Consider the following 24,076-nt stretch of genomic DNA (forward strand, 5'->3'; position numbering starts at 1 on the left):
TTCTGGATGATAGAAATATATATTAAAATGCAAAATTTAAACCTTGTGGAGTTTAAATTATATACGTGCTTGTTAAGTGCCAAAGCAACTATGGGTACGGGCTTTCATGTAAATTGAGTGGACTTGCCTGTCTGGCTGTTGTGAACTGAATAAAAAGCAGAATATTTGGTTTTTCATCCAGGAAACTTAAAAAACAAAACAAGTAACCCCCCCCTCCTCTCCTGACACCACATAATCCAGCCAAGTTGTGAAAAAGCCCGTAAAAGTTCTTACGCCAGTGATGCGATTCGAACTCGGGACCTTTTATGGGCCTTTTTCACAAGGTAGATCAGTTAGTCAGTCTCAGCTGAGAATTTAATGGTATTTTCTCCCAGAAATTCCGATTCTCTGGAAACAATGCAATCCGTTATGTATCTTAGCATGGAGTCAAAAATGTGCCTGATATGTGGAATATCCCGCCATCCGATTAATAGTCCCCTTTAAAGAGTTATGATTTTGGCTGATTGAGGCATGGCTCTAAGCGGACATCTCATCATATTTCAGATAAGACCAATAGGACACAAATTAGAGGAACTGGAAGGCCACCGAAGCATATCGACATTGCAGAGAAACTGTCGGACAACATTAGCGGTACGGGGCCAACCGCCATCCTGTTGGGATAAAGGGTTATATAACCATTGGGGAAATGGCAAAAAAAGAATAGTTTGAATTGCGGTTTTAACGTCTATTTGTCAGGTTACCAAGAACTAAAACTAGTGGTGTTTAGCTATGAAGCGAGATGGCACCCGATAAAAAAAAATACCATGATTTTCAATTTGCTTGCTTCTACAGAATACCTGTTTGACAGCTGTAGGTGTGCTCTGCTATCACCTACTGTCAACATCAATTAACTGTCCTACGACCTTGTCCAATATGAACAGCAGTTTTCCGGATGAGTCATCCAGCTTCACGTAGCCTGACTATGTAATCTCTTTTAAACTCTTCAGTTGAGTATAGGCTGTTTGACAGATTGTCTGAACACCTTAGAAGCCTTTTAGCAAGCTGCTTCACCAATATTCGGTCTTAATTGGTAACAACTGACCATTCCAACGACTCCCTATTCAGCTTATTTTCACTTCCAACTCAAACTCTATGGTCATTTGTATACATCACGAGGCGCTAACATTCAAAAGCATCAGACACTTCGGGCCGTATTTTTAAGATGGGCGTGTATGCTTCCTTATCAAAAAAAAAGTATTTTCAAATGAACTGTAGATGACGTTCTGTTCTTTTCAACCAGAGAGGATTAGAATGGCATCCTGTTATGAAATTTATTATATCTAGAAATGTGAAGCCAAAGCAAATACACTGCTCGATAAAATTAACAGAACACGTAGAAAACATGGTGTAACTCGTGCGGCTTAAGAAGAAGGGGGACAAAAAATGCGGGTCAGTGGGAAACTTCGGACAGGTATAAGGGACACTTGTAGGAGTTGTATAAAAATTACAAGAAGTCGATATAGGATGCTCGAAAATATTCGTCACATGACATCAGTAGGAGGTTATGATCTCCTCCAACGGCTAAACAGGCCTGAAAGCGGTGACCCATGCTCGATATAATGGTCAGCACTATGTGCAGCGGCGTTGACATGCATGAAAATGGGCAAACCACACCCCTAAAAAGTAGTACATAGGGTTAGAAGATCTATTCCCAGCACTTCTGCGCAGTTAGAGTACCCTTATCAAAAATATGAAGACGGGTGCGACCATTGATCATTATTCGGTCCGTACGAGAACACCGCCTTCACTGTAAGTATCCCTTTCTCTGACGTTGGAGGGACGGTACCGCATTCCTTGTTGTCTCCAGATGAAACAACAAGTAGAATCTGTTTGTGGTCTAAAAGGGAACTCATCACAGAACATAACTGTACCCCATTTGTCAGGGCTCCAAGTCATGGCATCAGTTTTGACGAGCTCTCCAGTGGTTTGGAGTTAATGGGATACAAACCAGTGGCTGCTTTACATAGAGTCCACTTGAGTTGAGCCTTCTTAACACAATCCGATTGGAAATGTTTTCGCCTGTAGCCACAGCAACCTCAAGAGACAGTTTATGAAAGGACATCGTAGGGTTCCGACTTGCTGTTAGAGCCAAATAGCGGTCTGTTCTGGTTGACGTAGCCCTCGAAAGTCCTTGGCCAGCTCTTCTTGTAATGGTTCCTATCTCCTGAAACTCTTTCAATAGTGCCGAGACGACACTGCGTGACATACTACATCAATGTGCCACCTTCGCCTGCGACTGCCCCTGTCATGATGGTAAGTCATCAGGATGATGACTTACCATCCTGAGTACTGAAGATGTGGCAATCCCACTGAGCCAGCCAAAAGATTGGAATGCAGTGGTGGGGTCACAATCCGTGTTTTTATAGGCATGAATAATTTGCATAATGTGGGCTCACTGTAAGGTGACAGATCGATTTCTATTGGATACTAGGAATTTGCTTACCAGGATGCCTATTGTATCAAATATTCGCCATGGGTGACACTGTTCACAATACAGTATAATATTCATAAAAAACATTAGGATCTGCTAATTTTGTCGAGCAGTGCATAATAGAATAATTAAAACAATCTTTATTTCCTCTAAGAAAGTTAGGACAGTAAGCAAAATAAAGAAGAAATATTTATTTCCTTTAATCCACGAATTTGTCAACTATCTTCAAGTCACACTCCATTAATTCTTACTTGCGATTTTTAAATAAAGAATATGACCGCGCGAGCTTCCAGGAACAAACCAAATTCTGATTGAAAACTGTTTCCTAGGATTAACACGAGTCTGTAATTGCTCCGGCAGCAATTAAATGAAGACAGCTTAATTTTGTTGTCATCGAACAATGAATGACAACTTTTCTTAATAAACTGCAAACCACTTCATCGTCTAACTCATTATTTTTGGAGCAAGTGAATACCCTCAGGAAATGGGAATTCAATTTGCCCAACAGTTAACATACTATATATTAACGTAATAATCTGACTAGATATTATTAAGTTACAGATAAAACCTACAGAAGCAGACTGCCAACCATTCATCTTGAACATTAAAACAAACCAACAGGGAATTGAATATTTTTTCTTGAGTTGGCTGCAGTGGCGGGAGGGAAGGGATTTTTAATGTTGCAGAGTTTCATTTGAGGTCCGGAAACCCACGTCAGAACTGCCCCGTTTGTTATAATTTTCATTAGTCGGCTGTCAACCGATAGAATCGAACAAGTTAATTACAAGTGACAGGAAGTCGAGTCCGCGCTTCAACCCTCCCACTCCCCTTTTCTTCGAACCAGGTTGCTTCCAGCTTCCGAAATAAGGGACCAAAATCTTGAGTTAATCTGTTTATCCAGAACCACCCTCCACTTTGTGATAGGCTTAGCTTTCGGGCTTTCTCTTTTTCTTCCTGTTCCGATCGAGTGACTTCCAGTAGCACGTGCCCACAGCCAGGATGAATATTCATTAAACTCAGTTAGCTAATGGCAACGCAAGTACAATGTCAACAGAGGATCGTGCTAATAACAAACTCCTTGTTGTCCAAATGTCAGATGAGAGATTCATTAAACCACCAACCACCCGACATTCGTACGGCTGGACGTGTTCGTTTACTGACAATATTTAATAAAAACACGAGAACACTTTTTTATTTATTTTTTTTTTTTTTTATAAGGCACTTCCTCTCATTCCCTGCAATTGCCCTCCGGACCTTTGGGGGGGGGGCAAACGTCATTCAGAACAAGATGACAGAGCATACTGTTGGCGACAAAAGTCGCTTCTAGTAGATGAAGATTGTTTTATTTTAATAACACGTGCCAAGTTCTTGATGTCCACCCCTGTCTCACCTAACAACCGTTCTTTATTTTTTGTACATAAATCATGTTTAAAATCATTATTTCTCTCATGATTAATTCTGCGTCAGTCCTTTACTAAGCTTTTTAATGAATGATACTGTGAGACAATGAAATATAATCCTCCCACAAAATTAATAGCCTTTCATATAAACATATGTATAGGAGTGCCCAAAATAAATAACACCAATTAATTTTCGTCAATATTTAAGTGGATTAATATAAATGTAATACGAACATTCAACGAAAGTTAAACTGTGCGTGCTCATAAACGTAATTAAAAATAAAACAAAGTTGGCTCGTAAGAAATAATATGTCTCCAATTTCTAGTGGCTGGAAATACTGTCTAAGTAATGCACGTTTAGCATGAAATTTGAAACCTAATGTATCAAATTACAGTTCTGTCCGTCACCCCTGTCCAATAATAGCATTTCGGTGGAAATTTACGATGGCAGTTCTTTTACTTTTGTTCAATGTATGTACAAAGTTTTTAACAGACTTTAACTGTACTACATACCAAAGTTAATTACATAGATCTTGTATTGCGCATGAAAGGTTTTTGTTTGCAGAAAATTATTATCAACGATAATACAGTTCATAAAACAGTTGATGATAATTGTTGACAATAAAGCTGATAATTGTTGGCAATAAAGTCTGTAATAATTGTTGATAATTGTTGGTAATACAGTCCATAATAATTGTTGGTAATACAGTCGATCATAATTGTTGATAATTGTTGGTAACACAGTCGATCATAATTGTTGATAATTTTTGGTGATACAGTCGATCATAAATGTTGATAATTGTTTGTGATACAGTCGATAATAATTGTTGGTAATACGGTCGATAATAATTGTTGATAATACAGTCGATAATAATTGCTGATAATACAGTTGATAATAATTATTGATAATAATTGTTAATAATACACTTGATAATAATTATTGATAACTGTTCGTAATACATTGATAATAATTGCTTATCATACAGTTGATAACACTATTGATAATAATTGCTGATAACTGTTAACAATGTTGTTAACATTGTAATAATTGTTCATAATTGTTGACAATAGTTGATAATTGTTCATAACTGTTGACAATACTGTGGATAACACAATTGATAATTGTTCATAACTGTTGACAATATTGTTAGTAATAATTGTTGATAATAATTGTCCACAACTGTTGACAATATTGTTAGTAATAATTGTTGATAATAATTATCGACAACTGTTGATAACCTGATAATATAGTTCATAATGTTGATAACTTGATAATATAGTTGATAATGTTCATAATGTTGATAACTTGATAATATAGTTGATAATTGTTCATAATGTTGATAACTTGATAATATAGTTGATAATTGTTCATAATGTTGATAACTTGATAATATAGTTGATAATTGTTCATAATGTTGATAACTTGATAATATAGTTGATAATTGTTCATAACTGTTGACAATACTGTGGATAACACAGTTGATAATTGTTCATAACTGTTGGAAATATAGTTGATAACTGTTGACAATATTGTTGATAATAACAATTGATAATATTTGTTGGTAATATAGTTGATAATAATTGTTGGTAATATAGTTGATAATAATTGTTGGTAATATAGTTGATAATAATTGTGATAACTGTTGACCATATTGTTAGCAATAATTGGTGATAATAATCGTGATAAGTGTTGACAATATGATTGTTAATAATTGTTGATAACTGCTGATAATACACGAAGAACGTTGAATTAACTTGGTGTGGTCTCACTTCCAATTGCAGGTGTGCTGGGGTGTTTATGGTCGTCTTGGGGTCACTGTATCCATAATTATGTTTATAATAATAATTTTGGTCGATTCATCTGTTTATTTGTACCACATACTATTCTACTTATATACAGTAAGTAAGAGTGACAGCACACACGGAACCTCGATTATCTGAAAACAGATTATGCGAACTAATTAAGCAATGGAGGATAGCGCCACCTGTTGAGTCGCGATGTTCATTTATCGTGGAAATGTTTACGAAACGTAAACGTGTCGTTATTCATCAATGAAAAAAATCGATATAGCTGAAAAATCAGAAGAAATCAAACATTGGGTCATTTTTCCAATGACCACATTGATTTATCTAAAGAAAGCATTAATTACTCGAACAGATAAATTCTCCAGTTAGTTCGGATAATACGTCCCAAGGTACTCTTTAATACTTTTCCATAAACTCAATGTCTAGCAAATTGACCTTTATCGAGAGGTAGTTACCTGATCACTTGCAAATCCTAGTTCAATATTAATAAGAATCAGTCAATAATTTCACTCTACAAGGGTTGTTCAACATCGCCTAATTAATTATATAACAAATTAACCTATTAAACAAATCAATGATCATTATCCCATTTAACCAATTCTAAAGAATCTATTTAAATGCAATTTTTTCCTCTATCCTGATTTAAGATTCGTTACTTGGCGCAATTCAATGAGTGCCTTTACCCCCCCCCCCTCCTATGTAAAATCCCTGACTCTAAACCTCAGACGTATTATATTATATTTCAATCCGTAATTTTAAAATTAAGATTATTAACATTCCCACAGCAAGGCAATCGTTTTTGGTGATGTATTTTAATATTTTCAGAAATTATTTATAACTGGTTATTACTCCACGCATTTTGGATGTTTCTTGTTTCTGCATCATACACTGTGTTTTTCTCAAGAGGAGAGAGAGAGAGAGAGATCGAGGCGGCAACTCTACACATCTGGAAAAATATCTCTAGAACGGCATCTGAAGAGGCTGACACCCCCTTGTCTGTAGCCTTCATATTTCAGAAGCAGTTTCCAATATCCCCACGATACCAATCGCAATCCTCGACACAAAATAGTGGCTCACCAGCGAAGCACGGACGAGGAAGAGAAAGCAAAAGAGATAAAAATATTTCACACCTCAAGCTGGTGTCCCACTGATGCCCGGTGACAGCTCCCGTCATGAGCCAGAATGTCCCTCAATCGTCCCCAGAGACGCGAGGGTGGAGTAGTGCAGAAGATTTTTCCCTCACTTTATATCGATACTGCTTGAAATTCAGCCTGGTGGGAGAGGAAGATGAAACGGAAAAGGGAAAGACGTAGAGTCGAATCCTATACTCCCTTCACACGAACTTTATCTCCATATTAAGTGGTTGGGATCGGTAAATTCGGATCGTTTATTAAACTCATGAAATCGCCTTTATGAATGTCCACTGAACGGAATCAGAGATATCAATGGAACGTCCTCCTTGCCTTCGATTTTGCTGTTGGGCGCACAACGACAGCGAATGCAACACTAACACGGCATAAACTATTAAGTATATTGGGATATGTCCAGAAATATTCGCTATCTGACACAACACCAGAAGGTACAACCCACTCGCTAATACGAAAAGTCAAACCACAAGGTCATTTGCGTTGCCATGGAGATGATCTTCACATCACGATTTTCTGAAATCGTGGATAACACGAAGCCTTTACTAAAGCTGGCAATCACGCACTTACGATGCCGACACAACGTCTATTGTTATCTTACCGAAGAGGTCAGAGGCGTTGACTATTTAATGTAAATCCGTCGTTTAGATGGGGATAGTAATTCTCAGGCGGATTTTGTTCAACATACTTTGGTAGCCTTAATCCTCTTTGTTTGGTATTCGTAGATGGCTAACAAAGCTGTCAGATGTGGAAGGTGTTGACCTAGTAATTAGCTCAAATACCATTAAGTGGTAGTAATCGTGGAGAGACACTATCCCAGTAGTTGGTTAATTGCATACGAATATTTTGGTATGCAACAGAGTGTAAAATTTATTACAGGCATTCGTGCAGATGCTGTAAACTGGTGAATCTGTTAAGCCTATTGTCATGAGTCTTTTCCTGTTGAATCCGTAGATGTTGTTGTTGCTGCTGTAGGGTTTTAGGAGGATCAGCGACTAAGGTCATATTGTCTGTAAATTTCGTGTGTTCTGTGGTCGGTGTATTGTTTGCTGGTCGAAAAACCCGAATTTCCAGGAGAAAAAACCATGCTACCTTTATTTGGTATGAAAAGCTTAGAAGCTACTAGATTTTTTATAGCAAATAAGAAATACTGTTCAAGGGTTAGACCTAAATGGATGTCAGATGAACTAGTGAGGCTTGTGGCAGCGAAGAAAAGTGCATGGATGCCTATAAATTATCAGGTGATACAGAAGCCTCTGGCAGATATAAAGCAGTCTGCAATCAAGACACAAAGGAAGTAAAGCAAGCTTAACCAGATCAAGAGCAGTCTCTGGTAAAGAATGAAAGACTTCTTTACTTACATTAACAGTAGAAGGAAGGGGTTAAATCACACTGGTCCACCTAACATTGATGGTTTAAATGTTGATGATCCTGCTCATGTTGGTGACAAACTTAATAAGTATTTTGCATCTACAGTCACACATGAGAAATACTTTACGGAAGTGGAGGACAGAAACTGATCAAACTCAACAGGGAGCTAAATGATTTTGTGATAACTGAGTGGAAAGTGAAATTGTTGAGGTTAAACATAAAAAGGCAACTGGGGTGGTTCTATCCACTTATATTAAGGGAGATCGCAAATGAGGTAAGCAAACCCTTAGCCATATTATGAGAGCATCTCTAGATTCAGGGGAGAGGTCCCTATGAGCCTGTTAATTTAACTTCTGTTCAGGGTAAAATAAATGATGACGTCGCTGGTTAAAGAAGTAATGGAAGACCATCTACACAGGAATGCATTTTTACTGCAGTCACAGCATGGATTTGTTAAGGGGCGTTCTTGTCTGACCAATCTGATTGGATACTATAATGCAGTAAGAAAGGAACTGGAGCCAAAAAATAATTTTTGATATCGTATACTTGGATTTCAGGAAGGCTTATGATACCACTATATTTATAAGACTGATGTACAGATTGGAGCAGTATGGCATTAAGAGCAAGTTGCTGCTATGGATAAAGGGATGGCTGAGTGGAAGAAGAAGAAGATAGGGAGTCGTTATTAATGGACACTGCTCTTCGTGGACTAAGTGGAGGGGTTCAGTGTTAGGTTCATTGTTGTTTTCTATGTTTATTAATGGTATTGATGAAGGTATATCAGGCTTAATGTATTAGTTTGCAGATAATATAAAGGTTGGCAGGGTGGTTAATGACAGTAATCAAGATAGAATACAACAAGAGCTAGAAAAATTCGGCAGATGGTTCGATATATTGCAGTTGAAGTTTAACACTGACAAATGCAAGGTACACATGAGTAGCAGTAATCCAAAAGTGAAGTATCCGCTGCGTGGTACTATACTCAGCGTGGAGGAAAATAAAAAGAACCAGGCTGCCAGGACAGCTCATGGGGTTTTGTTAATTGTATACAGGGATTTTGCTAGAAGGCATAGGAGGTGATTATCTCATTGTAAAAGGCAATGGTCAGGCTGCGTCTTGAGTACTGCATATAGGTCTGGAGGCTTCATTTTAGAAATAATGCAGATCTGCAGGAATGGCGGCAAAGAACGGGAACAAATGAACATATGAGTGAGGGGAACAAAGGGCGTTCTACATAGAAAGACTTCAGTTCTAGAAATTGCAGCGTCTGTAGACTAGGCATCTGCGGGGAGATCTAATTGAAGTATTTAAAGTTTGAAATGGATTGAGCAAGCTCAATGCTGATGGAATTCTTCCTCTTGCTCGGACTACGCACATAAGGGGCCATAATTGAAATTAAGGAAGATTGTTGCAGGATAGTTGCGCGGAGGTTTGTCTTTAGCCAGTCAATGATTGATTGTTGGAACAAACTTACATCTGTTGTTGTTGAGGAAGTCGGTAGTTTAAATTCGAGGAAGGACAAGAGAAATTATTGGAGGGGTGGACAGGTGATGTGGAAAGATTTTTTTTTTAGCTGATGTTGTATAAGCTTGTTTTCTTGCTCCATTTGCCACTATTAATACTAGTTCCATCACCTCCTCCACCATCCTACGCATAACTTCGACATTTTTCCGAGGACGAAAGTGTTCTGTTTATTCTTCATGAAGCGCCATCAAAACTTTCCCTTCCAGATCCGCATTAGATGCACGTTAAGGATAAAGACGGAACCAGACAACTGCTGGTCTCGTTAACAGACCTGACGACATGTCTGTAAAAGTCAAGTGTTTTTCCATTTCGTTCCGAGTCTTTCTGTATGTTTGGACAAGGGCCCCCAGTCTCCAGTTACACAAACATCCGGGCACTTTCCCCTGTCACCTCTTGCGCTCTCGTCTTTTGCTGCCGGAGGAGCTTCGGCATCAGCGGTACGGAGAACACACCGCTATTTAAAATGTCACCCACTTGGCACACTTCCCTCTTGTGCAGGTAAACTCCCCGTTAACTTAAAAGAAAAAAAAAAAAAAAAAAACTCAAAGTGAAGAAAGAACAAACTTTTCTCACGGTTGCAGGATGACATAACCATACCAGTTTACTGGATTTAGTGTTTTTGCTGAAACTACCCACTTGAAAGAGAAATGGAGCCATATCCTGTCGTAAGAGTTCTAATGGAAGATTTGCTTTGCTTTAGAATCCCTATCCCCCCCTTTTTTTTACTCTTCATTGTCGTCTGATGCTTTTAAGTTGGGCCCCCTATACAAACTTGAGAAGTTGATGATGGCACTTGTTCCCAACTCACTCGCACGCCCGCCAAACAGGATCCTGGACATGCAATGCGATGAAGGAAATATGAAATCCATAATGCCCGTCATGCACTGAGTGTTTATGCTCGTGGTTAAGACAAATAAATGTTATTATCAGCAAATGAGTACAGAGCCTGAAAGTCTTCTATCCAAATTAAACTGGATCTTAAAAATACATTGTGTTTAATATTCAAAGAATAGTTTTATTAAATACAAATTTATTCAGACACCCTCACTGTCTTCTTAACTTGTGGTATAAATCCTTATTTATTTCATAACTGTATTTTATTATGGCAGATTCAGAATTAGGGTTTTCTAATTTTTGAAACTAATAGATGCACTTACCACTTAGTTTTCTGTATATTTCGATTATTTCCAGCTTCGTTATTTCTAAAGAGAACCTGCAAAGAAAAATAAAATAAAATAAAACACCGACACTTTATTCTCTCTATCTACAGCAGTTATATATTGAGTAATAATTCATGGTTTCTATATTTAGTAAACTGATAACAAAAAGCAACGAGTTTATAAGAGCGAACGAAGAACATGAGTCATTAATAAGCAAACATTACGATATGTTATAAAGCTAAGTTCTCATATTGAACGAATGCTGCTAAGAAGGATACTTATGTCTTAAATTCTCCCTAGAAGAAAGTGAATTACATCTCACCAATTGCATTTTTGTATGTCTAAAATAACTCACAACCCTTTTCTTAAACATTATTTCTTAAAAATATATACATGGCTACCATAGGTAAGCGTGGTCACCCTTACTTATGACAGAAATGTAAATATTTTTTCGGATGGTCGGGGATTCTAAAATCACGTGCTAACCCTTGCTTAAACATATAAGCATGACTCTACCCATTATAGAAATGTAATATTTTTCGGATAATCGGGGATTAATAGAGAAGAAAAAGTCGGATCGACTCGAAATTTTCAGACTCTGTTCTATTGATCCACAGGAGAGTTTCAAGCAAATCGGAATTCCATAGTCCCACCTTCCTCCTCCCCTAGGTATTCAAACTGGGTTCCGTGAGATTTTTTATATGAGAGATGATTTCACAATCATTGTCATGTCTTTTTTGTATTTTAATAAAAGGGGGAGCAGACAATGTCAAAAACCTGGATGAGAATTTTTGAGATGTACTGAAACAATATTTTAATAATGCGGATTAAGAAATAGCCAATTTTCAGAACTGTCTAGAGCAGTGGTTTTCGGAATATGTTCTACAGAACATACTCTGAAAACGCTCTTGTGCAAATGTTCCTTTATTTTTTAATTGCTTTTTTATTTAATATTTATACAACTTTCTTTTTTTAATTTATTAATATTACTGTTGTTAAAGTCGTTAGGATTCCAAAGCCAAAAACTAATTGAAAAGCGCTTCCCTAAAGAAACATTTGTTTGCAAATTTGGAACGATGGCTTCCATCGGTCTGAAAATCAGACTTGTTTAAAATTTCGCCACGAGTTGCCTCTGTATTCCACCATGAACATTAGAATGCTTTTCTCAATGTACTACAGAGATGTGGCATTAACTTATAATCTTTGCTTAGGCTTAGACCGACTAAAACATGATTTTATTCATCGCAAAAATGAATAATAAATGCAAGCGAATTAACATTGCTATTATTTACAGAAATTTGAAAACAGCAAAAGCTAAAATATATAAAAAAAAATACATCCATGTCACGATAAGTCAAAATGAAGCCAGCAAGGCTATAAAGCCATGCGACTCACTCTTCTCCATAGACTTCTGTCAGCGTAGTTATTTCACGCTTCACTCACCCCTACCCTTTCAGTAAAGAGACTGGGTCCGGGGCTTACTTTCACGCCACAGCTATCGTCAGACGCCAGACATCCAACAAGACATAGGTGTGAAGCTTTATGAAGCATAAAGCAACTATCCCACATCGGGAAGCCAGACGTGATATATCTATAGCCTGTTTATAGCTTTACAGTTTTCCAAGCTGGCAGAGTGGTCCTCGGCTTTGGATTATTTTTTATGATTTTCCTAGTAATAGACCTTAGAGATCTTTTTCGTACATACTTTGGCATCATCTCTCTCATTTCTTTATTTTTCTCTATCTCTCTCATGCTGTTCTGCTTTCTTTCTGCGCCGGTTTGAAATGAAGGCAATTTGGGGCCATGTTTGAACACCAAATGTTGCTCATATCCTGCCGGCATCTAAGTACAAAAACAGGAAATGGTGGTGGTGATGAAGTTTTCCCTTACATAAAAAAGATTTTCTATTTATATATACTAAAAAAGTAAATAATAAATAAAAAAACACAGACAACAACCGTGGTTCTTTTAAAGAAACTTCAAACATTAACCGGACCTCCAAATGACGTAAAGATAAAGTATTCAGGATGTGGCGTATTTCCCGAAGTAATACCACTCTATCACTTCGGATATTAGCTTCTATTATTGGCCTTATCCCTCACGCTAAACGAGCAACATTAGCGAATTTGAAGCAATAAAACTGTACACTACCAAGAAAAATAAATTTTATTATAGCCTTGCTAGGGTTTCTCCACTTCTACCATCTATGCTTTCGCTTTTGGTACCTGTAGCAGAAGCATGGATTGAGATGAGAGCCATTTCGTATCTGGAAATAGGATAAAGCTAATACATGCACGCGGAACATCGAGTGAATGCATAATTTCGCGAGACTAATTATACCTGTATTACTCAGGAGCGAGCATTTGATCAATAGTAATATCTACCCTATCCATCTACTTCTGTTCTCTCTATCTAACGTGAAATAATTCGCTCCCATACAAACACAAAGCCATCTTTCATCCAGCATTCAGATCGCGTCCAAATTGTTGACTATACTCTTTTCTTAATTATCGCCTTCAACTGATATTGCGTGCCTTCCCTTTTCGGTCTATTCTAGTCATGAGAGGATTTTGTAACAATATCTATTCAGACTAAATTCATAACTAGTATGAATTGAATACAGAAGTATAGAGTAGATTTGAGTGCCAGTGTTTCCTTTGTGACCATTTAATATCTGGAGATGTTCCTAAACGTATTCTTAACAGAACAGCCCTAAATGTAAACATCACTTCTTATTATCTGAAAATGCATCGATGGTAAATTCTGTTCACGTAGCATCGTGTGAAAACCACGCCTCTTCCGAATAATACTATCACCTGAAAAAGATAAACAACTGAAGGGTATTGTACGAAGATTGAAGCGCCGATTGGGTAAAGTAATTTTCCCCTCTCTCTCTGTCTATGGTAGTTTCATCAATATAAAAAAGATTCCGTTTTCTTCCATCTACCAATAACAAAAGAGGAACAACAGTACCTTTCTAACAGTACTAGAATCCCCCATTGAGTTGATGATCGTTCGCCCTGCCGATGAATGCACCATTCTTAGAAGTAGCCTTTTCTTTAATACCTAAATAATAAGAATTTGGTAAAATCTTTGTGACAGTAGGCTCCTGGAACTATGGATAAATTGTAAATCCAAATTTATAAGATATAAAACCACGAGGACACAAAAGAAAGGAGAAGATTCTCCACCGACATTTAAAATTTAAGTTCAGAGTTCAAAGACATTTGTCAACAGGCAACATTAACAACATTAATACGAAGTTAATTACAAAACTAAAAGTTCCATTTATTTTAGAGTTAATTGGCTTCGTGAAACCATTGCTATTATTGATCTACGTGACACGAATACGGTTTTATCTCTTCCCAGAGTGATTTATCGTTTGAATTTTTTTCCACTTTTTTTTTTATAGTACTACTTTTCGGTAGAGTCTACCCTTTTCTATTTTTAGAGACATTAAAGCAGCCGAAATATTAATTAAATACCGCGTTCTATGGCGTATAACTTTTAACCACACAATTACCGGGATGTCATCTACCCAAATGTCAGTTCTAGCAGGGTATGATAGAGCATCAAAAGCAGAAGTCTTTCACAAACTTCGGAATACTTTCCCTTCCTCCCTCCTTCACCCACCCACTTCATTGCACCCTTTTCAAATGAGAAAAATATTACAATAACGAAATCTGGATGTCTGGTTTGACATTCCGACTTTATCATATTAGCTTGATTTTTTCCACAGATTTTTTTTTTTTTACCTTGGAAACTATCTTTCCTCCTGAATCACTTCTGCACAAATATTTTAATGGACACGCCGTTTTTAGTGAGGTATTCATGTTTTTTTTATATATTTTTTTTCCGCTTCACTCCATTGCCAAGACTGTAAGTTGATAGTGTTTAATAAAACCCATCATTCAACTAGACCATTAGTTTAGTTGGAAGTGACAAGCTTTAGCGACGTCGGTAGGGTAGTGGAGGGTAGAGAAGGGGGGATGGAAACAGGTTTGGCGTCTGTGTCGCTCGCTCTCTCCTTTCTCCTTTTTACATTTGTATTTACATTTAATTTCCTTCGAAGCGTCATGTGTTATCTTCCTGGGGATGGCACGATGCAATTTAAAACCGCTTTACATCTTTCAGTCTTTCTGGACTGAATGTCGCAGTATAGTGTGCAGTAATGAAGAAGAAACTGGATAGAAAGATGGAGGGAGGGACAAAATAAAGAACGGATTTGTGACTCTTTAAGGATGTTGTCAGCCATGTTTTTTTTTCTCCTGTGGTTACCATTTACCAGACATAAAAAGTTCAAACGGCAGCTATCAAACATGTCATTTTATGAAAGTTAACTTTTCAAAACCACAATTCTGTTGCGATTAATTTGTGACACGAACTGGCATGTTCGGTATCTAAATCTGTCATTCATCATTGATCCTGTCGAATGTAGCAGTATTAGTTTAACTAGTTATAAAAAAAATACGTAATTATTGATACAACAACAAATCTTGTTATCAAAATTCTTTATCAACAACTATCCCATTTATCCTTACTTTTCCAGCTGTTAAATCAATATTTTAATTATTTTCACCCCTAAAACTAATAGACTGTCTCATTTTGGTACACAAAGTTCGAAATATCTGAAAAAAAGTATCTATTTATTCTCGATTACCAGCGAAGCCTACCTTCTGTCGTAGGCAGCTAGATGAAAATAAATGTTCAGTTTATATTCAGGGGCGTCCACACAGGGTCAGAAGAGCATTAAAAGATAAATACAATAATATTAACAGATTTTTTGTGGTATGACAATGATTTGAACACAAGGAGTGAATAACTTTCACACTTACTGGACTAGGGTCGTCCAATTCTATATACAGATTCTCTACGCTCGATGGTGAATCTGTATCTTCCTCGCTGTTCCAACATAGAGTTGGGTCAGGTGAATCTTATCAATTCTCTTCGTTTCCACATCTTCCCTAATCTGATATCTCTATCTTTTCCGGGGTCTTACCCTCGGCCTCTTCTTGTCCATTTTCACCTCAATTCTTCTTCTTGGTATTCTGTTCGAGTTCATTCTCTACGATGGTGAAGACCACTTTAATTTATTTTCATGTTGTGCAGACTCAGCCCAAATGTGTTATTGATATTTGCCAACGTTCTGAAGTTTAAAAATGATTGTGTTGTTAAATAATAAAACAATTATCTTTCAGGAGAAGGTGAGTTATCTACACAATTTCATCATGATAATAAAACCTATTTATTTTCAGTATTTAACAGGTTTATTTTAGTAATTAAAAAATCAACCAGTTTTATTATCCTGATGTAACTGGATAATTTATATTCTATTGATGGAAACAACCCACAAAGGGGGTTGTTTAAAATCATTAATAAAGAAATAAAAATCTTGTGTCTTATAATATTTAATAGATGACAGAGCTGCAATGGCTCAATATGTTCTACGTTATACATCAATTAGTTAAGAAAAGGAGGAATTACCTCTATGATGTCTTGTAGAACGTATCTGTGTTGATACTCTTTGTGATCATGACTCTAGTCGAAAAGCCCCATCCGCTTCGGGGAAGTAACAAAATCCTTGTAATTTCTTAATGTTTCAGATGATTCTTAATGTTTCCTTTATGTTTTAACATTTGTTTTAAAGTGTTCAAAGAATGGACTCATTGTTTAAATTGGTCCTAAAGCGTTTAAATTGGTCCCAAAGTATTTAAATTGTTTTTAAAGTATGGACTTGTTGTCTTCTCTCACTCAAAGATTTCGGTTGGTGATTCAATGTATTTTAGGGTCGGGTTTGGGGTTCGCGGGCCTCCAATTCCGGGGTGCATTGGATCATTGAATTTGCCTACGGGTGTGAGGAATTTCAAGACATCATAGAGGTAATTCCTCCTTTTGTTAACTAACTTAACTTTTCCAGAGAAAAGTTATATTATAAGTGTGCCCTAACTTTTGCCTCACTGTGTATAATATGTTTTATTGCTTTAATGAGAGTACGAATGTTTATATTTTAAATAAATACATTTAAAATGTGAACTTTTAAGGAAGTGTACACGCAGCGCCCCCTGCGAAATCTTTTAAACATTCTATCAATGGAATGCAGGCCTTAAAAATCAATAGCTACGTTCTACGGCAAAAATCATTATGTGAATGTGGCGCCACCTGGTTGAAAGAGATACAGATCGTCAAGATCTCAATCTACTGATTTATAGAAGTGGGAGAAAATATATTTTCAGTATTATTTTTTCTTGTCAACGCACTACTAACGTTTCTATGAGTTGTTGCGTCCCGCTTTCTTTTGTTACCTTACTTTCCCCAGTCGTTCGCCCCCCAACCGTAATCCCGCAATGTCCACAGGAGGATGGCGTATTTTTAACGGACCCGCCAACGCTAGCAGATGGATTACTGGCGCTTTCTCCCCATTAAGACTTGTGCCAGATACAAACGATTTCCTCACTACGGGCCTGTCACCTCTAATTCCGACAGTATCCCCGACATCACGGATCCGACATTGCGGACGTCACCTTTCGAAACGCAGCGTGTCGCCTACCCTAAACCAGGACCCTGGCTGACGACAAACAATCAGTGTTACGGATACCCACACCGGCTATTCTTATTGTAACTTCGGTTCCGCTGACCAGAATTGACAGGCTTCGAAATGTTTTCCGTCATTCCCCCATTCATTCTACCCCCTCTTCGAACTAAAGCGTTGTTCTAGATACCAGACCACACACGTGAGCCACCCCGGGGGAGCACAATGTATTATAAACTGAGGGCAGTGTAGGAAAAAAGAAAATGCACCTCTATAACATATCGCTGACATCGGCCTTCTCAAAGCATGCTATTAATTACAGCAAGGTAAGGCTACGCCACAACGGACTGCCTTTTTTTTTTTTGTTTTCTTCTTCCGGAGACAGGAGGGGGAGGAGAGTGGTAGTTGAATCTTCTCTAACATTCGGGGTTCGGGCTGTCGGACAACAAACGCAGTTGTGGCGTTTGAAAACGTGACCTGCTTCGTGTGGGCCAAGGGAGTTTTATTGATTTACAAGTGAAGTTTGCCGGACAGGAATTAAACGCGGCGTTCATCACCTGGCCGTTACTGACGGCTTTTGCCGGAAGGGAGTTGCTGCGGACAATCCCTTTCTCTTCTCTTCTTTTAAGGGGATTGTTAAACGTGACAGTTTTTCTCCCGCCCCGAGATTAATTGAAAGACGTATTGTGATCATTGTTTTCGTTAGGGGACCAGTCTGTAATAATTACGTGGGAAAACTGCCGATCGTTCGGGGGTTGACATGTGAACCCCTGTAGAAAACATCAACGCATTCACATCAGCGGAAATCCTAGCTTGCCCATATAACTGATGTTTAAAATAAAATAACAGAAAATGTTAAAATCCCATCAGATTACAATTTATAATTTCTTGTGTTAAGTTGACATTTTATGACATTGAAGTACAAGCAAAAATAACATTGCATGTTTCCTAAATAATATAAATAACAATGGGCCCAGAGATGATCCTTGTGGGACTCTGGCACCTTGATAGAAACAATCCGAAGATACATTCTCCATCTTCATAACACTCTCATTAATGAAATTGACCATACATTATAATTATATAAAAACAAGTGTTCTCTTTAACCTGGAAGTGCTAGCGCTACACCTGTGAGGTTCATGTCGAAAATAAAAATCTTTGATTTTCTCTAGCTTCCTGAATATAAACAAATTTTTAGTGGATGTGACTTTTGAATTTTTTTTATCATTTTTCTAGAGTTAGATTTTTTTACACCCAGCAGTTACAGCGCCACCGTTCTTGTTACAGTTTTTCACTGGCAATAACGTAACTCACTAGAGTTACGAAATATTTCTCGTGTTTGTTATTTTTTGTGTTTTTCAATAATCATATAACGAAAACATAGATGTTCATATCCTTTAGACATTAAGTAACACGATTTAAACTTCGCGCGATTAACAGTGTACCAAATTTTAAATAAGCTTTAAAATTATGAAAATATAAAAAAAATAATGTAAATTTGTATTAATGTTTTTAAAACTACTTTTTAATTTTTTTAAAAATTATTAAAATCCATTTTATGTCTATAATGTTTAATTTTCAGCAGAATTAATATTAGCATTATTACGGGCATATGATGAAAGAAAAAAAGTTTATACAGCATCCATCCAAAAAAAAAAATTCCACTCACCCATCCATTCGCTCTAAAAGTTTGTCCAGTTCCTCCTTGAATTTATTTAAGTTATCAACTTTCACAACAACAGATGGAAGTTTGTTTCAGCAATCAACTACTCGCTGACTAAAGGCAAATTCCGCACATCTATCCAACAACTGTCTTTCTCAATTTGAATTTATGCCCTCTCAGGTGATTATTCTGAGCAAGAGGAAGAATCCCATCAGTATTGAGCATGCTCAAACCATTCAAGGCTTTATACTCCACAATCAGATCACCTCGCAGGTGCCTAGTCTCCAGACGCTGCAATTTGCAGAATTTAAGCCTTTCTTCGTAAGAGCAACCCTTTGCTCCCCTCGCCAATCTTGTTGCCCTTCTCTGTACTCATTCTAGCAACTCTACATCCTTCCTAAAATGAGACTTGAGACCCGTTTGCAGTAGTCAAGGTGCGACCTGACTTATAGAAGGGGATAATCACCTCCTTATTCCTGCTATCAAAATTCTTGTGTATCACTGACAATACCCCACGAGCTGTCTGGAAGCATGTCTACACTGCTCAGAAAATTTCATATCTGACTTTACAATTACCTCCACGTCCTTTTCATTCTCCACTACCCTGAGTGTAGTACCACACAGTTGGTGCGTTTCTCTCGGGTTACTTCTACCCATATGCAGTACTTTGCATTTGTCAATGCAAAGTACTGCATATGGGCTGCCATTTCTCAGCCAATTTGCCTAATTTTTCTACATCCTGTTGCAGTAGCACACTACTATTGCTGTCATTAACAACCCTGCCAGCCTTTGCATCATCTGCTATCCTCGACATTAAGCCTGATATACCTTTATCAATATCATTGATAAATATACAAAACAATGGGCCCAGAACCGAACTGTGAGGAACAACATTAGTCCACGAAGAACAGTGTCCATTGATTACCCTCTGTCTTCTCCCACTCAACCATCCTTTTATACATTGTAGCAATTTACCCTTAATACAATTCTGCTCCAATTTGTACAGTAGTTTCCCATGCGCAACAGTGTCAAAAGCTTTCCTGAAATCCAAGTATATGATATCAAAATTATTTTTTGCATCCAGTTCCTTTGTAATCACATCATAAAATCCAATCAAATTTGTCAGACAAGACTTTCCTTTAACAAACCCATGCTGTGTCTGAATTATTGCTGCGGTCTTGTCTAGATGATCCTGCAATTCTTCTTTAACCAGTGACTCCATTATTTTCCCTGGAACAGAAGTTAAACTAACTGGTCTATAATTACTTCTGTTAACCCTTTGAATATATATATTTTAATGTTGTTTGAACATTTTAAATATTTCTTTGAATATTGTTTTTGAAAATAAAAGGTGCAAAACACACAACTTTCTTTAAATATTAAAATTATTTTAGTAAAATCTGAAAAAAAAAAACATAAAACAAGTATCATAATCCATTAAGAAAATGTGAAATATCGGTAAACTCCAAGCAGAATTTAAAAAACCCATAAACTTTTTTCCAGAAATTAAAATTTAAGTTTGCACCTGTCAGGTGTAGCGCCACCGTTTTTGTAACAATTAGGAGGCACCATCACTGGCGGATTAATATCATAGGTGTAGTAACTGATAAAAGCAGCTTGCTGCTAGCCTTTGAAAATATACATTTCCTAAAACAATTTGCACAGTGAACGCATTATAAATTACGTACTGGTTGACTAATGACGATTGCCTTCATGAACATCCTCCTGAGTATAAGTAGCAAAAAAAAAAAAAAAAAAACCCTGCTGTACATCGGAAATCGACACACCAACTTAAAGCAATTGCAATCTCCAAACCCCACAGAGGTGCCAATTAAATTTTCCCAACAACCATTGTGCTACTTGAGGACCTTAATGAAGTTTTCGTAAGTAGAATGCAGTGATAGCGAGCATAGAAACATTTTTACGAAGAACAGCAACGCCTCGAGCGAATAATAAAAGCTAGCACCAAGTTTTAGCTGAATTCCAACGTTAAGTACCCAATTCGGTTTAACCTTAGCGTTTCTAATTTTTCCACGGAGATCCAGCATTCGTTTTTAGTATCAGCGAAGGAATTTACATTCCCTTTTGAAGATACCAACTGGAGTAATTCTCTGATGCGACTTGTGGTTCCTTTTATGGCTTGTAGGTGGCTCTTAAAAACTTCACGCTGAAGAATTACTTTTATTTGCACATACACAAGACGAAATGAAGCTATTCGAGCGACCTCTACAGACAGATCGATGTTCCAGAAGAAAAAAAGGGATGCCAACACAGAACTCGACCACAGGATAAAACAATAACCAGTCACATTCCACAGAAATGGAGTCCTCTGTCAAAATAGATTGAGATCAGCCCTGAAAGATGGAGTCTCTGATAGGGATCCTCCTTGTGATGCAGCCTGAATGATGAACAAACTACTTCCCCTTTTCCTGCGCACAGACACCCCCAGGGGCTGGTGATCCCTCAAGTTGATTCAATGCAGAATCAATTTGAAACTAACCAAGGCCGGTGCCTGTCTCCAGGGAAGAGGACGAACTAGCGAACGCCAGGAGAAAACGCCTTTAATCCCTCTATCGGACAATGAGGATAGAAAGCTTGTCTTTCCATAGCTGTCCGAAATGGAAGAGACTAAGGAATCGGATCTTCATGTTTTTTTTATTTTTGTTGTATTTTTTTCCCTCCCTTGTCTGCTTTGTGCTATTGTTCTGTGGGTGGTTCGCTTGCTGTGAGGAGACACGCAAAGACAGACCACGTGTAAGGAACGCGAGGATTAAGTGGGCATCTGTCGTTTCGATTCTGTAGTTACTTCGTTCCTCCACCTTCCTACTGGCCATATGGTAACACAAAAGTTGGCTCCTGCCAAACAACAGAAGAGGAAACTTTTGTATTTGAATAGTGGAAGTAGTTCCAACACTTCCGTTAATGTACATTAAGAAACTGTTTTCTTTTATAAAGATGTACAAATTATTAAGAAATATGATGTATTCTTAACCCAAGGAAATTGATTTAAAAAGAAAGAAAGAAAGAAGAAAAAAACAGGAGGCCGGATAGTATCATGCTATTGCAAGAGAGGCGATCGTAGACCGTGCATATCAGATTTAATATCTCAAGGGACTTCCTAGGTCCCATGAGAGCCTGCCAGGGAGGCGTGAGCAAGTCTCAAAGCCAACCCAGCCTCCACACGTACGTTTTAAAACGCTGATAAAGCTGATATTCAGGTCACACACCAATTTCTTCGAGCTGTGTGGTGGAGGGAAAAGCGGGTTTAACACGCCGAATTCTAGTAAGGTTCGCCTGGTTTGCAACAGCCAAAGTTCTACTTACGCCATCATACTGGTGAATCAATTAGAGACCTAAGGTATTATACCTCTAGAAGAAAGATAATACCAGACATTGATAGCAAACAGTAATAATTCATAATTTATAATAAAAAAAAATGCCAACTGGAAATCGACTTATTACATGCAGGCGGACGGACGGATAATAAAATAATAATTGTCAGATTTCTATCGTTCCAATTTTAATGATGTTTGGAAGAGTTCGACAAATTATTGCAAACGAGTCAAATATGAAATTTTATAAGAATCTAGCCATTAACAGTTGAGTTGTTACATGCGGACAGACGAACGGACTTTTAAAGACAGCAGGAGCTTTGCACACATATGCTAACGCACCTAAAAAACCATTACTTTAATCAGCTACCTGTGATTACTGTCAAGAGGAATCGCGGATAGTAAAACTCGTACCAATCATACTGAAAGGTGTCTCAGAAGGAAATGCCTTTCTAATTGCTCTTTCCATCTATCCATGTAATGAACAGACCTGACATACACTAACTACAGGCGTAGATTGGACCTTCGCATTTCACGATACGATGTGGGCATAATTAGAACTTAGCTATTCCACCTCGGACTTGAACTCTGTTTTGACACATAAGATTGTCACATGAATGACTCGCCAATTAGATAACGGTTGGCCACGCCATCTTTCTAGGAAACATCTGCGGACGCACGTGTTCAAGATTATTATTACAGCAACAGAATGACATCAGGACAGTTTCTACCAACCACAGAACAAGCTGTTTCTGCACGAACAGTAACTATTGCCCAACTAGGTGTGCGCATGTGTACAATGCACACTAAATAAACGTGTGCATAGGCGTACATATTTATTTAGTTTTTATAATTTTTAAACACAATTATTTTTAGAATTTTCACTTGTTGATGAATTCAAAAGTTACACCTAAAAATTGAGCATAATGAACATGTGGAAGTATAAAATATTTGACTTTGATGATAGAAGAACGTGGCCTAATAAGATTAGCGAGGGCCCTCGGGGAGGATGTGTAGCGAAAAAATACAACTCGACCAACAGATAAACTCGTCCAATTTCAATAGGACATAGTGCTGCCATCTATCGGAAAGAAGATAAAGTTAACCAAACGTATATTTTATTTATTATTTTATTTATTTATTTATTTTTTTTTTTTTTCAAATAGCAAGGCAGAATTAGATCTTGAGATAAATTTCCGATTCAAAATGGATTTCACAAGGGCCCCTTCCCGTTCAACTCCCAGGTAGTAATGGCAGAGGAAAAGCAATGAGTAATAGTGTAACCAAAGATGGGCAGGGTTAATTGGTATTCAGTAGCCCTAGACTGGAAGGGGGGGTCGAACACAAATCGACACACACTTCGCCATGTTCGCCATGTAAGTGCGCGTTATTAGCGAGTTGATCGTAGGTCGGTGCAGACATTATTGGAAGTCGTCGGCCGATATTCCTCATAGTCATTTCTTTGCCTTTGACAATTCCTGTAAGTTTTCCTCTCAATTATTGGAGGAGAACACTCCAGCAGGTTCCGTCTGTAATTATGTACCCTAATCCATCACATCGTCAATATTCTACTGGCCCACCCACGACAGTGACGTATTGGGGACCGTTGACTAGGAAAGAAGCATCTGTTCTTCTGACTCCTAGTTCTCAGATATGTGAAAATTTCGCTCCCATCA

General features: G+C 37.6%; 1 protein-coding gene across 4 annotated transcripts in view; it reads right to left on the reverse strand.

Annotated features, from left to right (window-relative positions):
• The window catches only part of Ddr (discoidin domain-containing receptor 2), a 496,805-nt gene that overhangs the window by 299,163 nt on the left and 173,566 nt on the right, over positions 1 to 24,076 (reverse strand). For all 4 annotated transcript variants that reach the window (XM_090369236.1, XM_090369238.1, XM_090369235.1 and 1 more), the window contains exon 3: positions 10,874 to 10,929. The gene's annotated coding sequence lies outside the window, so the exon portion shown is untranslated. The remainder of the gene's footprint in view (positions 1 to 10,873; positions 10,930 to 24,076) is intronic.

Source organism: Mastigoproctus giganteus, chromosome 3 (assembly GCF_048544385.1).
Source record: "Mastigoproctus giganteus isolate SK-2022 chromosome 3, ASM4854438v1, whole genome shotgun sequence".
NCBI classification, from domain to species: Eukaryota; Metazoa; Arthropoda; class Arachnida; order Uropygi; family Thelyphonidae; genus Mastigoproctus; species Mastigoproctus giganteus.